The sequence below is a fragment of the Mytilus edulis genome, chromosome 11 (genome assembly GCF_963676685.1).
Source record: "Mytilus edulis chromosome 11, xbMytEdul2.2, whole genome shotgun sequence".
NCBI classification, from domain to species: domain Eukaryota; kingdom Metazoa; phylum Mollusca; class Bivalvia; order Mytilida; family Mytilidae; genus Mytilus; species Mytilus edulis.
This window is the reverse complement of record NC_092354.1, coordinates 61,937,966-61,952,834: the sequence shown is the minus strand read 5'-3', so window position 1 is coordinate 61,952,834 and position 14,869 is coordinate 61,937,966.

Below are 14,869 nucleotides of genomic sequence, written 5' to 3'. Positions count from 1 at the left end.
GTTTCAAGTTGATTGGACTTCAACTTCATCAAAAACTACCTTGACCAAAAACTTTAACCTGAAGCGGGACAGACGGACGAACGAACAGACGAACGAACGAACGAACAGACGGACGGACGAACGAACGAACGGACGCACAGACCAGAAAACATAATGCCCCTCTACTATCGTAGGTGGGGCATAAAAATATGCATACAGATAGATTTTTTTGTTATGTTTTCCTGACATATTGAATGTTTACATAAAATAATTATCATGATTATGTAAAAAATGCAAAAAATCTGCAGTCGTATGTGAATGCACATGATCAAAGGAGATGTGGGATATATCAATGATGCATCAACCCAACAGTTTAATAGGCAACAATAAAGTAACCAAAACACAATTGAATGCGTGTCGAAAAATATATATGACTTATGATTAGAAGGTCCTTAATCCTTGCGGAATAAATATAATGACCATTGAATGTTACTACTTGTAAGTTAGATAACATGTATGGCACAAATGAATTTTGAAAAACAATGCTAACAGGGCACAATTTATATAAAAATTTCACATGAAAATATATAGTTTGGGTTCAAAGTATTAACAAATTATAGTGATTTAATATAAATTCTATGTTAAATCTAAAAAGAATAAAATTATGATGCTAGCGTTGCTCTTTTAATATGTGTTTTTTAAACAATATAGTACATGATATTTAAAAACAATTACTAATTGAATTAGCACAATTTGTTTAATCAACTGTGTTTAAATGGCAACTGTTTATGACTCTCTGCCTTGTTTCAGGAACATTAATTTAATAATGTTGTTTTATTTTGATGATTAATGCTATTTTAAACCATTTTTAAAATATTTATTCACTTTCAATGCCTGGCATATGCATGCTATTATCAAATATATTAATGTTTTGTTGTCCATGATTTGAGAATTATTTAAAATCTAAATGAAAATGGACACTTGCTAAATAAGTCACTATTTAATCTTAAAGTTAATAATTTTCTTAACATTTTATGATCAAATCATATGTGTTTGTACTATGCATGTTTTTTTTATCGAAATCATGACGTCACAATGCATTCTAAATAGAACAAAAACTATCAGCTGATAAAGCAAAACTAGGGAAATACTAGTAATCCAGCATAAGCATGATAAGAAACACATTTACAGTCTTCATGACGAACTTTTAAATCTACAGGCCCTGAGTTCAATTTTTGAAATTTTTTAGTAAGATTCTGTTGGCCTGTAGATATGATTTCTACAGGCCCGAGAGCAATTTTACTAGCCTGGGCTGCCACTCAGTGTGAAGACTGCATTTATATGGATACGTACATGTAAAGATCGGTTGGTTGTTGGTTATAAAATGTCCAGTGACAAGTATTTCATGCAAATTTATGACCCGAGTTAGCAATACATTAACATACAATATGTACACTACATGATGTATAGGTCAGCATGGTCAGTAGCAGATCCAGAACTTTTCATAAGGGACAGGGCCCCTGACTGCCCTAGGGGCACGGATCCAGTCATGCTTGAGTGATTCCCTATATAATCGACCAAATTATTCCCACAAAAAAGGGGAAGATATAGAGTAACCTTTTATGTATTCCACTCAAGGTGATGTATGCAAAATAATTAAGGGAATAAATGACATACACATGATAATATGGGGGGGGGGGGGGGGGGGGGGGGTTCTTTGTCCTTCATGACTTTCAATGATTTATTATGAAGCACAACTTTAACATTGAAGCTTAAAGGTGGCTCAAAGCTTATATTTTCCCTGGAAAATGCAACTATGCACGATTGTGGTAATATAGAACGTCGATTCATAGCTATATATAGCCTATCGGAGTATCTCAATATAGATTCCGTAGGATCAGTGGCGGATCCAGCCATTCTAAAAAAGGGGGGGGGGGGTCCAACTATATGTCCCCATTTAAATGCATTGAGCGGCCAAAACAAAGGAGGTTCGAACCCTTGGAACCCCCCCCCCCCCCCTTTTGGATCCGCCAATGAGAACACATTGTAAGGTCTGTAAGCCGACAAATGTGCACATTTTCCCTTCAAAATTATGAATCCATGATTATTCGATAGACATGCTTTAAAATATTGATAATTTCTACTCACCGATTGTATTTTCCAGCTCAGATTATTGAACATGTGGTCTAACATCTGTAGTTACCTGTGTAAAAATATAGTTTGCCGACTGAAGTCCCGGTTTTTTTGTTTTTTTTGCCGACAAGAAATTAAAGTGGATAAATCGTTTACGGTGAAGAATTGTTTTCCGTTTTTAATGAAACTTGACAGATTTTACTAATTATTTTTTTATTCATCGGAAATGTCCCTCTTGGTGTAATTCGAATTAAAACGGGTTTATTATGCTGTACAATATTGGTAACTTAGTCATAATCTTTAAATTTATTTCAGGTACACCCTTGTACATTTTTCTATTGCGCAGAATTTATCAAATATAAATTTGAATGTATCCATTATCATCTTCTCATTCTTCTGCAATAATATTAAAACTCTATTTTAAACGAAAGCTTCTGGTTTTTAAAACCAGTTATGAACGAAAATGTTATAAAACAGATATTATAAAATAAAAAGTAAGGATATCAAAAGGATTATTTAAAGTCAAACGCACATGACTGTCAAAAATGAACGGACAATGCTACGGCAATAAATGGAAAACGACAAAAGACAAACAACGATCGCAAAATAAGTGAATAAACAGCAAAACAAGTTTACAATCGCACGATAGACGATAATAGTATAAGTAATGGACTATTTCACAACAAAATCAAATCTTGAGAGCCGGGTGAGACGTGATTTTTTTTTTTTACACTGATGGACTACCGTTACGCTAAAATATTTGTATTAAAACATTTACCGACTGTATCAACCTATGAAGTGTTTGTTTTAAACATTTAACGACTGTGTCAACCTTTTATAAGTTGTGCTAAACATTTAATGACTGTGCCAACCTTTAGAAAGTTGTAACAAACATTTAACGACTGTCCCAACTCTAAAAACGTTGTGACAAACATTTTCTGGCTGCATCAACGTCTGAAAAGTTGACACAAACAAATTTTAACTGTCCCAACTATTAAAAGGTTGGGACGGACATTATGCAACTGCCACAACTATTAGAAAGACTGTAATAAATATATTTTGACTGTGACAACACCGTAAACCACTGCAACAGTTCTGAAATGACTGATGGTAGCATTTTTTGACTTTCACAACCCGTAGAAAAGTTGGGACAGACATAAATGAACTGTTGCAACGAAATATGACAGATTTGACAGTCATTACTTGTCTTTTACAGACTAAGACAGTCGTACAACGACTGTTACTGGTATGGACAGTTGTTTTTTCGTCCAGTAGTGTACTCTGCCTTGGGGTACAGACTCAACTACTGAGAGGCCTAACTTCATTTGCGGGGACTCACTCCGGCCTCCTGAGTAGTCCCGTTTAAGTTTAATGGTCCTGTTTCTGTTCTGCTTGACTGAATTGTGGAGCTAACAGTTCTATCCTTCTCCTGTAAATCCAGACAGTCCTTCTTAACATGCCCCGGCTTAAGACAATGTTAGCACACTCCCTCCCATGGAGGCCCTCTATCAGTGGAGGGACCCCCTGAAACGGACTTACCTCCATTTGGGCATTTCATTTTGGAATGGCCCCTCTCCCCACAGTGGTGGCAACTTTCTGTCCCTGTCTGTCTGCCAGGTAAGCAGCTTCCTGCAATGGGGCTTGTGAGGAGTTGCTTGAATTGGTCCATCATGTTGTCTAATTTTTCATGGACTTGACCAAGTTTGTTTTCAGTATTGTCAGTCATTCCTCAGTCAACAACAGGAGTAGGAAACACTGTGACTATCTTCTCATCACTGGCCCCTTCTACCAAAGTGGTATGTGCCTCACCGTCTGAGGTGGAGTCCCAACTTTCTTGGGCCTCCTTATCACTAGCCAAAGTTGTCTCTATTGTGGCAGCAACCTTTTGAATGCTACTGTGATTCTTAACTGCAAAAATAGTTCCTATGGGTTCCCTCATAATATTGGCTACTGAACCCTCCTGGTCGCCTGTGAGCAATGCTGCAGTAAATAAGTTGCCTTGGGGCACCTCACATTTCTCTTCTAATGGTATGGCTGGGGTATCCACCATCAAGGAATACCCCTGGTTGGCCCTTATTTTCCAACAACCACTGTCGGAGTCCTTTATTAAAGTGAACCTTCTGTCCACATCAACCTTGATCAGTTTATGAATATCAGGTAAGGAGTACCCGTCAAAGCCTGGGTCCCTTTTAAGGATTTCCTCAACCAACAAATACCCACCTGGGAGAAGGCTGTGGTCCAACTCCGGTGCACCATGCCCCAATATGTTCCAGAGACATTTTAATAGGTAGCAGTCCAATCCGCTTGAAGGAGTTGCCTCTTTGTCAGAATTGGAGCACTGCTCTGATTCCATCTCTGCTCTAACCTTCACCAACACTCTAGGTTCTCTGTTCCCCTCTCTGTCCCTGGCACCTACCCCTGGGCCCACTATAGCTGCCTCCGCTACTCTGCCTTGGGGTACAGACTCAACTACTGAGAGGCCTAACTTCATTTGCGGGGACTCACTCCGGCCTCCTGAGTAGTCCCGTTTAAGTTTAATGGTCCTGTTTCTGTTCTGCTTGACTGAATTGTGGAGCTAACAGTTCTATCCTTCTCCTGTAAATCCAGACAGTCCTTCTTAACATGCCCCGGCTTAAGACAATGTTAGCACACTCCCTCCCATGGAGGCCCTCTATCAGTGGAGGGACCCCCTGAAACGGACTTACCTCCATTTGGGCATTTCATTTTGGAATGGCCCCTCTCCCCACAGTGGTGGCAACTTTCTGTCCCTGTCTGTCTGCCAGGTAAGCAGCTTCCTGCAATGGGGCTTGTGAGGAGTTGCTGGAATTGGTCCATCATGTTGTCTAATTTTTCATGGACTTGACCAAGTTTGTTTTCAGTATTGTCAGTCATTCCTCAGTCAACAACAGGAGTAGGAAACACTGTGACTATCTTCTCATCACTGGCCCCTTCTACCAAAGTGGTATGTGCCTCACCGTCTGAGGTGGAGTCCCAACTTTCTTGGGCCTCCTTATCACTAGCCAAAGTTGTCTCTATTGTGGCAGCAACCTTTTGAATGCTACTGTGATTCTTAACTGCAAAAATAGTTCCTATGGGTTCCCTCATAATATTGGCTACTGAACCCTCCTGGTCGCCTGTGAGCAATGCTGCAGTAAATAAGTTGCCTTGGGGCACCTCACATTTCTCTTCTAATGGTATGGCTGGGGTATCCACCATCAAGGAATACCCCTGGTTGGCCCTTATTTTCCAACAACCACTGTCGGAGTCCTTTATTAAAGTGAACCTTCTGTCCACATCAACCTTGATCAGTTTATGAATATCAGGTAAGGAGTACCCGTCAAAGCCTGGGTCCCTTTTAAGGATTTCCTCAACCAACAAATACCCACCTGGGAGAAGGCTGTGGTCCAACTCCGGTGCACCATGCCCCAATATGTTCCAGAGACATTTTAATAGGTAGCAGTCCAATCCGCTTGAAGGAGTTGCCTCTTTGTCAGAATTGGAGCACTGCTCTGATTCCATCTCTGCTCTAACCTTCACCAACACTCTAGGTTCTCTGTTCCCCTCTCTGTCCCTGGCACCTACCCCTGGGCCCACTATAGCTGCCTCCGCTACTCTGCCTTGGGGTACAGACTCAACTACTGAGAGGCCTAACTTCATTTGCGGGGACTCACTCCGGCCTCCTGAGTAGTCCCGTTTAAGTTTAATGGTCCTGTTTCTGTTCGGCTTGACTGAATTGTGGAGCTAACAGTTCTATCCTTCTCCTGTAAATCCAGACAGTCCTTCTTAACATGCCCCGGCTTAAGACAATGGTAGCACACTCCCTCCCATGGAGGCCCTCTATCAGTGGAGGGACCCATTGAAACGGACTTACCTCCATTTGGGCATTTCATTTTGGAATGGCCCCTCTCCCCACAGTGGTGGCAACTTTCTGTCCCTGTCTGTCTGCCAGGTAAGCAGCTTCCTGCAATGGGGCTTGTGAGGAGTTGCTTGAATTGGTCCATCATGTAGTCTAATTTTTCATGGACTTGACCAAGTTTGTTTTCAGTATTGTCAGTCATTCCTCCGTCAACAACAGGAGTAGGAAACACTGTGACTATCTTCTCATCACTGGCCCCTTCTACCAAAGTGGTATGTGCCTCACCGTCTGAGGTGGAGTCCCAACTTTCTTGGGCCTCCTTATCACTAGCCAAAGTTGTCTCTATTGTGGCAGCAACCTTTTGAATGCTACTGTGATTCTTAACTGCAAAAATAGTTCCTATGGGTTCCCTCATAATATTGGCTACTGAACCCTCCTGGTCGCCTGTGAGCAATGCTGCAGTAAATAAGTTGCCTTGGGGCACCTCACATTTCTCTTCTAATGGTATGGCTGGGGTATCCACCATCAAGGAATACCCCTGGTTGGCCCTTATTTTCCAACAACCACTGTCGGAGTCCTTTATTAAAGTGAACCTTCTGTCCACATCAACCTTGATCAGTTTATGAATATCAGGTAAGGAGTACCCGTCAAAGCCTGGGTCCCTTTTAAGGATTTCCTCAACCAACAAATACCCACCTGGGAGAAGGCTGTGGTCCAACTCCGGTGCACCATGCCCCAATATGTTCCAGAGACATTTTAATAGGTAGCAGTCCAATCCGCCTGAAGGAGTTGCCTCTTTGTCAGAATTGGAGCACTGCTCTGATTCCATCTCTGCTCTAACCTTCACCAACACTCTAGGTTCTCTGTTCCCCTCTCTGTCCCTGGCACCTACCCCTGGGCCCACTATAGCTGCCTCCGCTACTCTGCCTTGGGGTACAGACTCAACTACTGAGAGGCCTAACTTCATTTGCGGGGACTCACTCCGGCCTCCTGAGTAGTCCCGTTTAAGTTTAATGGTCCTGTTTCTGTTCTGCTTGACTGAATTGTGGAGCTAACAGTTCTATCCTTCTCCTGTAAATCCAGACAGTCCTTCTTAACATGCCCCGGCTTAAGACAATGGTAGCACACTCCCTCCCATGGAGGCCCTCTATCAGTGGAGGGACCCCCTGAAACGGACTTACCTCCATTTGGGCATTTCATTTTGGAATGGCCCCTCTCCCCACAGTGGTGGCAACTTTCTGTCCCTGTCTGTCTGCCAGGTAAGCAGCTTCCTGCAATGGGGCTTGTGAGGAGTTGCTTGAATTGGTCCATCATGTTGTCTAATTTTTCATGGACTTGACCAAGTTTGTTTTCAAACTTCTTATCAGACTTTTCTAACTCCACTTTCCATGTACTGACTGGGGCCCTCTCAAGGGCCATGGTATCCCTTACATGGGGCCCCTGATACTCACGGAAGGCCTCATGGTGGTCTCCATACTGCCCATTAGTTACCTGTCTAACCTCAAGCCTATTTGGCTTACCATATATTGCCTGTGTGTTATGTTGGAATAGCCGTATTTTATCTATGGCCTCCTCAATACTTTGGGGCTGAAGGTTAGAGATTTGCACTCCCAACTGTTTGTTTTCAATGCCCTGGCACAGTCGCATTACGGCTTGCTCGTACATGTAATCGTCAGGGAGGTTTCTAAATGCCCTGGTGGCCAAGGACAACACCCGATCAGCCCAGTCCTCGAGAGACTCCTCAGGGGCTTGCCAGGCATTGTTAAACTGGACCTGGGCAGTCTCAGGGAGCGCCTTGAAACCAAACCGCTTGTGAAGCTTCTCCACAAGCTCCCTATAACTCACCTCCCTGTCTCTTTCTGTTATGAGGGCATAATATTCACTGGCTTTTCCCTCAAGACACCAGCAAAGTTGGTCCTTGCATTCCTGGGGACCCCATTCACAAACTTCCGCATACCTTGCAAATTTTGTGAAAAAGGCCTGCCAGTTGCCCATCCCGTCATACTTAATATTTTTTGGGGCATTGGTAACTTTAGAGATGCCACCTAAAGTTCCTCGTAGCCCACCCCTGTTGTCAGGTCCCCTTGTGTTTTCTATAGGCCTATCCTCATTATATGGTACTGGGTAGGCCTGTTGTCCATAGCCCACCCCTGCGGTGACCCCTTGTGGGGGCACCGCTGTATACCCTTGATTATACTGGTTCTTGGGTTGCCTATCCCCATAGTCATGAGATAAATTCTGCCTTGTGTCCGCACCCCTATTGTCTTGCCTCTTGCCATACTTACTGCAGGCCATTTCATTCTGTCCCCCACCAGTGTAAGCTGGTTGGGTACAGGGTGCTGACCCCTGACCTGCATAGTTGCTTGCGTGACCCATGGGGTGTGAAGGTGTGCCCCAATAGTTTGGGGTAAGTTTGTCCCACGCACTGTCTTTACCTGGACAATACGGCTTGTTCCAAATACTACCCCTGTACATGTGGTGAGGGGGACTACCTTGGTTTGGGTCACCAATAACATGGTGACTCCACTCTTTTTTCTGTAACTGTTCACTGTAGCCCCCATCCCAATTCCCTGTGGGTTCAGGTCTAGCATTAGCATCACCGGGATATGAACTATATTCAAGAAAGGCAGAGTCCATCTGGCTGTGCCCTTCCAAGGGCCCGGGACTTTGCCCCTGGTGCCATGCTTCTTGCCTAAATGCAGATTGGCCTTGTACTTGGGAGGGTGTGCCCTGTGGGGCAATGTGTCCCCTGTCTAACATCTCACCATGCCTGCCTTGGGCCTGAGGTGGTGGCCCAATATTTTGGCCACCTCCATTTGGGCTGAAGTCCAGCCTGGATAAGAGGCCCCTTGTTACTCGTAGGTGGGAGATAGTGGACAAGTCTGACTCTGTCACAAAGCCCTTGCCCTCCCTAATGTCCATTATTTGCTCCCCAGTTTTTATGCCTATACCTGGGAGCTGGAGTAACTGTCGAAAGCTACAAGTGTTTAGGTTTACAACCGACATTTGTAACTGTAAATCACTGAACAACAATAATTATTTATAACAAAGTTTTTTTTTATTTAAAGAATAAACAACAACAAACAACACACTCAATACCACAATTTATTTATTTAATAACACAAATACTACTGCTTCGGGTAACCCGTCCTTCTGGTCTGCGGTTAACAAAAGTAAACAAAACAATAACACAAAGACTGGTAACCCGTCCTTCTGGTCTGCGGTTAACACAAGTAAACAAAACAATAACAATAACAATACGACTGGTAACCCGTCCTTCTGGTCTGCGGTTATCAGAAGTAAACAAAACAATAACTTGTCGACTGGTAACCCGTCCTTCTGGTCTGCAGTTACCGGTGACTGGTACCCAGCTGTCCCTTCAGGGTCAGCAAGGTAACCTGACGTCTACTTGCACAATCCTTTCTCTTAAACAACCGTGAAGTATTCCTCCAAAATACTCCACAAGTGCCTGAAATGACTTATTCCCGCGCTGGAATAAACCAAATCACCTTTCCCCTCCTGTCTTACTATTTTTTGCCGTACACTACCTGCACGGCAAAAACATAAAAAATACTCAATAATACGCAAAAATCAGGGGTTCTACCGCGCTGCAAAACCCCTGAAATGTTATGTAATATTCTCTACCAGAGTATTACACAACAAAAACGATCGGCAAAGGTTTCCCCCGAATCCTTTTCCGCTGGAAACACTGTCGAAGCGAACGTCGCCTCAAATCACAAAATGAGCCCTTAATTGCAATGCTCCACGCAAATAAGTGCTCGCAGCGCCAATGTTGTGATCCCGAGTATATCTCAAGATCGATATATACCTTAGATGGTCGTTCCTGTAGTCAGGAAAGGCCGATTGCTCTTCTAGTCAGAATAGTCGTCTGTATTAGCCATTGTATTCAACCGGAAGAGAATGGTTTCTGGGAAGTTCTTCGGACATCTCTAGATGGTCTGTCTGATGACCTAAAACTAACCCTCCGGATACTACAATATTATGTTAGATATACTGTTCCCAGATCCATTGGAGGACCCACTATCAACGTAAATGTACGTTGATAGTGGGTCTTCCCATGGATAGAAACAAGTGCCTGTGAATACACGTGTTGAAATACATATTACAAAGGCAAACCTCAAACACAAAGGCAAACGACGAATGAATGCATACAGAATATTCATGTATGATGTATTGAGACAATATTTATTTCTGGAACTGTAAACAATGGTAAAGTGCAAAATGAAATAGAAACGCAACAAAACGAATCGAAATGAAATGAAATGGGCCATAATAGTAAAACGATGTACCGCAGAACGAAACGAAATAAATATTTTTTTTACAATTTCAACTTAAAATAAAATTACTTAGATGTACTTATTAAGGCTACGGTTACATGGAAATGTAACAATAATATTTTACATTGGTGACTACATGCCGGAATGCATGATTAGGTAAGGACCTGATTAATTATGAATGTACCAATAACTATTGAAGCTACGGTTTATACTAGGGATGGCAACGAGTACTCGAGTACTCGGATACTCGCTCGGAAGGCTGAGTACTCGAGTACAGTTTTAGTACTCGGATACTCGTTTGCCTGTTATACATCTTGAGATATTTCTCTTCGCATTTCACTCACTTTTCCGTTGAAATATCCCCTTCGTAATACTAAATAAAATCAATTAATAACATAAATATGTTTACCCTGAGGATACTATTTGTTATAGTAGTACCAGCAACCCCCTTTCCTCCCGAGGGAATGTTTTCATGTGCACTACTTGTAACAAAACATAGAAAGTCAAACAGTCTTTCTTCTGAACTTGTTGACCAGCTCATATTTTTAAACAAGAACAAAATCAAAGTGACCTGCAGTGAACCCTTCGCAACTGATTAAAGACATGTGAGGCCCCTCATGGGGGGGGGGGGGGGTCCTAGTAATCACATAATCACCATTTTTTTCCCAATATAATCACATAATCATTAAATATTTGCTTATCTTTAGTAATCAAATAATCATAAACTAAAAATACAGTCCTAGGTAATCAAATAATCATGAAATATTTGGCTTAATAATCAAATAATCATTAAAAAAACGGCCAAGTAATCACATAATTAACCAGGTGCTCCGCAGGGCGCAGCTTTATACGACCGCAGAGGTCGAACCCTGAACAGTTGGGGCAAGTATGGACAAAACATTCAAGCGTGATACAGCTCTGAATTTGGATTGTGATCAAATTTTTGACATTACATTTTTTTTTTTTACACAAAACAAATGTCAAGATTTTACAAATCAATTAAAGATTTCTTCTTCAAACTTTTTAAATCTAAAATTAAATAGTTGACACAGCATAGGTTTCTGACACAGAATGAATGTGGTCTAATGAACTTAAAAGTTTTTTTTTTGCCTTTGAGCAATTCACTATGCTGTTGAATATTAATCCTCTCAAAAAAATGTTTGAAGAAATTTTCTTTTTATTTATGAAATCTGAAATGAGAAAAATTTAAACCCCCCCCCCCCCTTTTTTTTCACATCCCCGCTTCCCTTTTTCCAAAACTGATATCAATTCAAATTTCTAATGGAGTTTGCAACAATAACTACTCTTTTAAATACATCATAAAATATTAAAATGTAAAATAAAGTATTTGTTATCACTGAATGGTAAAGATTGGTTGGTAGTAAAAGTGAATATACATTGTTTATAGTATAAAACAATAAAAATAACTTCATCAGCAACATTTTATATTGGCAAATTTCCAATGAAGTTATTTACATAAAGTTATTGGCAAATAAAAATAGAAAATGACATCATAGTCATGTCTGGCAAATGTCCAACATACATTATCTAAAAACATTTTAGATAAGATAAGGAAAAAAAGCTTCATCAGCAACATTTTATATTGGCAAATTTCCAATGAAGTTATTTACATAAAGTTATTGGCAAATAAAAATAGAAAATGACATCATAGTCATGTCTGGCAAATTTCCAACATATATTATCAACTACTATTCTATACAAAGAAAGATAACTCTAATTGAAAATTAATTGCTATTGCACAATATTGTGCAATTAGATATTTCTTGCTATTGTGCAATACTGTGCAATTGAAAATTTCTTGCTATTGCACAATACTTGATATGGAATCCTGATTCGGACCAACTTGAAAACTGGGCCCATAATCAAAAATCAAAGTACATATTTAGATAAAGCATATTAATAAGCCCAAGAATTTAATTTTTGTTAAAATCAAACTTAGTTTAATTTTGGACCCTTTGGACCTTAATGTAGACCAATTTGAAAACTGGACCAAAAATTAAGAATCTACATACACAGTTAGATTTGGCATATCAAAAACCCCAATTATTCAATTTTTAATGAAAACAAACAAAGTTTAATTTTGGACCCCAATTTGGACTAACTTGAAAACTAGGCCAATAATTAAAAATCTAAGTACATTTTTAAATTCAGCATATCAAAGAACCCCAAGGATTTAATTTTTGTTAAAATCAAACTTAGTTTAATTTTGGACCCTTTGGACCTTAATGTAGACCAATTTGAAAACGGGACCAAAAATTAAGAATCTACATACATAGTTAGATTCGGCATATCAAAGAACCCCAATTATTCAATTTTTGATGAAATCACACAAAGTTCAATTTTAGACCCTTTGGGCCCCTTATTCCTAAACTGTTAGGACCAAAACTCCCAAAATCAAACCCAACCTTCCTTTTATGGTCATAAACCTTGTGTTTAAATTTCATAGATTTCTATTTACTTATACTAAAGTTATGGTGCAAAAACCAAGAATAATGCTTATTTGGGCCCTTTTTTGGCCCTTAATTCCTAAACTGTTGGAACCAAAACTCCAAAAATCAATCCCAACCTTCCTTTTGTGGTCATAAACCTTGTGTCAAAATTTCATAGATTTCTATTAACTTAAACTAAAGTTATAGTGCGAAAACCAAGAAAATGCTTATTTGGGCCCTTTTTGGCCCCTAATTCCTAAAATGTTGGGACCAAAACTCCCAAAATCAATACCAACCTTCCTTTTGTGGTCATAAACCTTGTGTTAAAATTTCATAGATTTCCATTCACTTTTACTAAAGTTAGAGTGCGAAAACTAAAAGTATTCGGACGCAGGACGACGACGACGACGACGACGACGACGACGACGCCGACGCCAACGTGATAGCAATATACGACGAAAAATTTTTCAAATTTTGCGGTCGTATAAAAACCCCATGAGGGCCCTCACATGTTTAACGGTGTTTGTACAAGGATCAACACTTTTATGGATTAATAATTAACTCATCACAAGCCTTAAAAACTGACCTTTGTTTGTTTTCAAGACTTCTATGTAAACGTGATTGGTATGAGATGTACATTTGAATTAATTTAATTACTCTGTATTTGAAACTTAACTATAATTGTTTAATTTACAATTTAAAGATTGGCGAAAGTACGAGAGCGGCATTCAAATCAAAAAGTCCAAAATAAACTGGCTAAAAAAAGAGGGGCAAACGAGAGTGCAAAAAAAAAGAGAAAAAGTAAGACTGAGCAGCACGAAAAAAGCCCAATAGTATTGTTGGCAAATTAATGGACAGTCGTATTATAATAATATATAAATACCAACTCATCAGAAACAGATGATACATATATTGTCTACTTTGTCGAACTTTATAAGCAAATATTTATGATTTATTGGAACTTGGTTCATGAACACGTGCACAAACAATAATTGCTACTATGATAGGTTATTTGTAGAAACGGCGGTCGGTAGTTCATTGTTTAAATGATAAAAAAAAACCAGAGGATCAAGCTACTTTTGTAGTATTTTGTATTTTGTTAATATGTTTATGAAAGGTAATAACAATAACACTGTATCCCACCTAAAATCTCAACTTTTCAGTAGACGTTTAAGATTCATCAGAGTACTCGCGAGTACTCGAGTATCACGACCGAGTATCCGAGTATTAATTTCCAGATCTTTTGACATCCCTAGTTTATACATAGTGTTATTGTAACATGATAAACAACAATGGGACTTGTACTATGTAATTGTTCTAAATAATAAAAGTTAAAGACATTTATTTTATATTTACAATACATAGAGATTAATACATGGCCTCTTCCAATTCAGCCTGTGTATCATCCCGAGACCCCCATATCAGCCCGAGACGGAGTCGAGGTGCTGATATGGGTTGAGGGATGATGATACCCAGGCTGCTATGGAAAAGGCCATGTATTTATCACTTTATCATATACTTCCGACAATAATTTTATGTAAGGCAAATAAACAAATGCAATAACTAAAACAGTCAAAAACTTTATAAAGAAGTTAAATTATGAATCAAATATACTATAATTGTCCAACAGCATCACTACCTCCATATATATCATATATGTATGGTAACATTTGATAGAGGCATTTTGAAACATTGAAAATTTGGAAGAGTTTTATGATCATTACTCCATGTTTGTTGTACTATAAAATGTTTCATAATTGCCAATGGCATTTGATAGCAAGTACAATGTACTAAACTATCCCCACAAAAGTTCCAATAAATTTGACGTCATCATAAAAAATGTCTGACGTCACAATGGAAAAGTAAACAACCGATACCGAAAACACCGGAAGTAACTTGCACGAGATGCACCTGATATGGGTTATCAGCCCGGTTTGGAAATTATGGCTTGTGTACTAATCCGCTCATTACACATATGCAAAAGCCATGAAAGCTATCATATCAATGCTAAGTATATGATAAATATAATTATTACATACAATTTTAGTTTATTATTTACAATGACAGCTTCTACATATCCAGTAAGTGGTTTTTGAAGCATGTTCAAGTCCGACACATTTTTGATGAATCAGGCCACTCCAAGCAGCCATCAC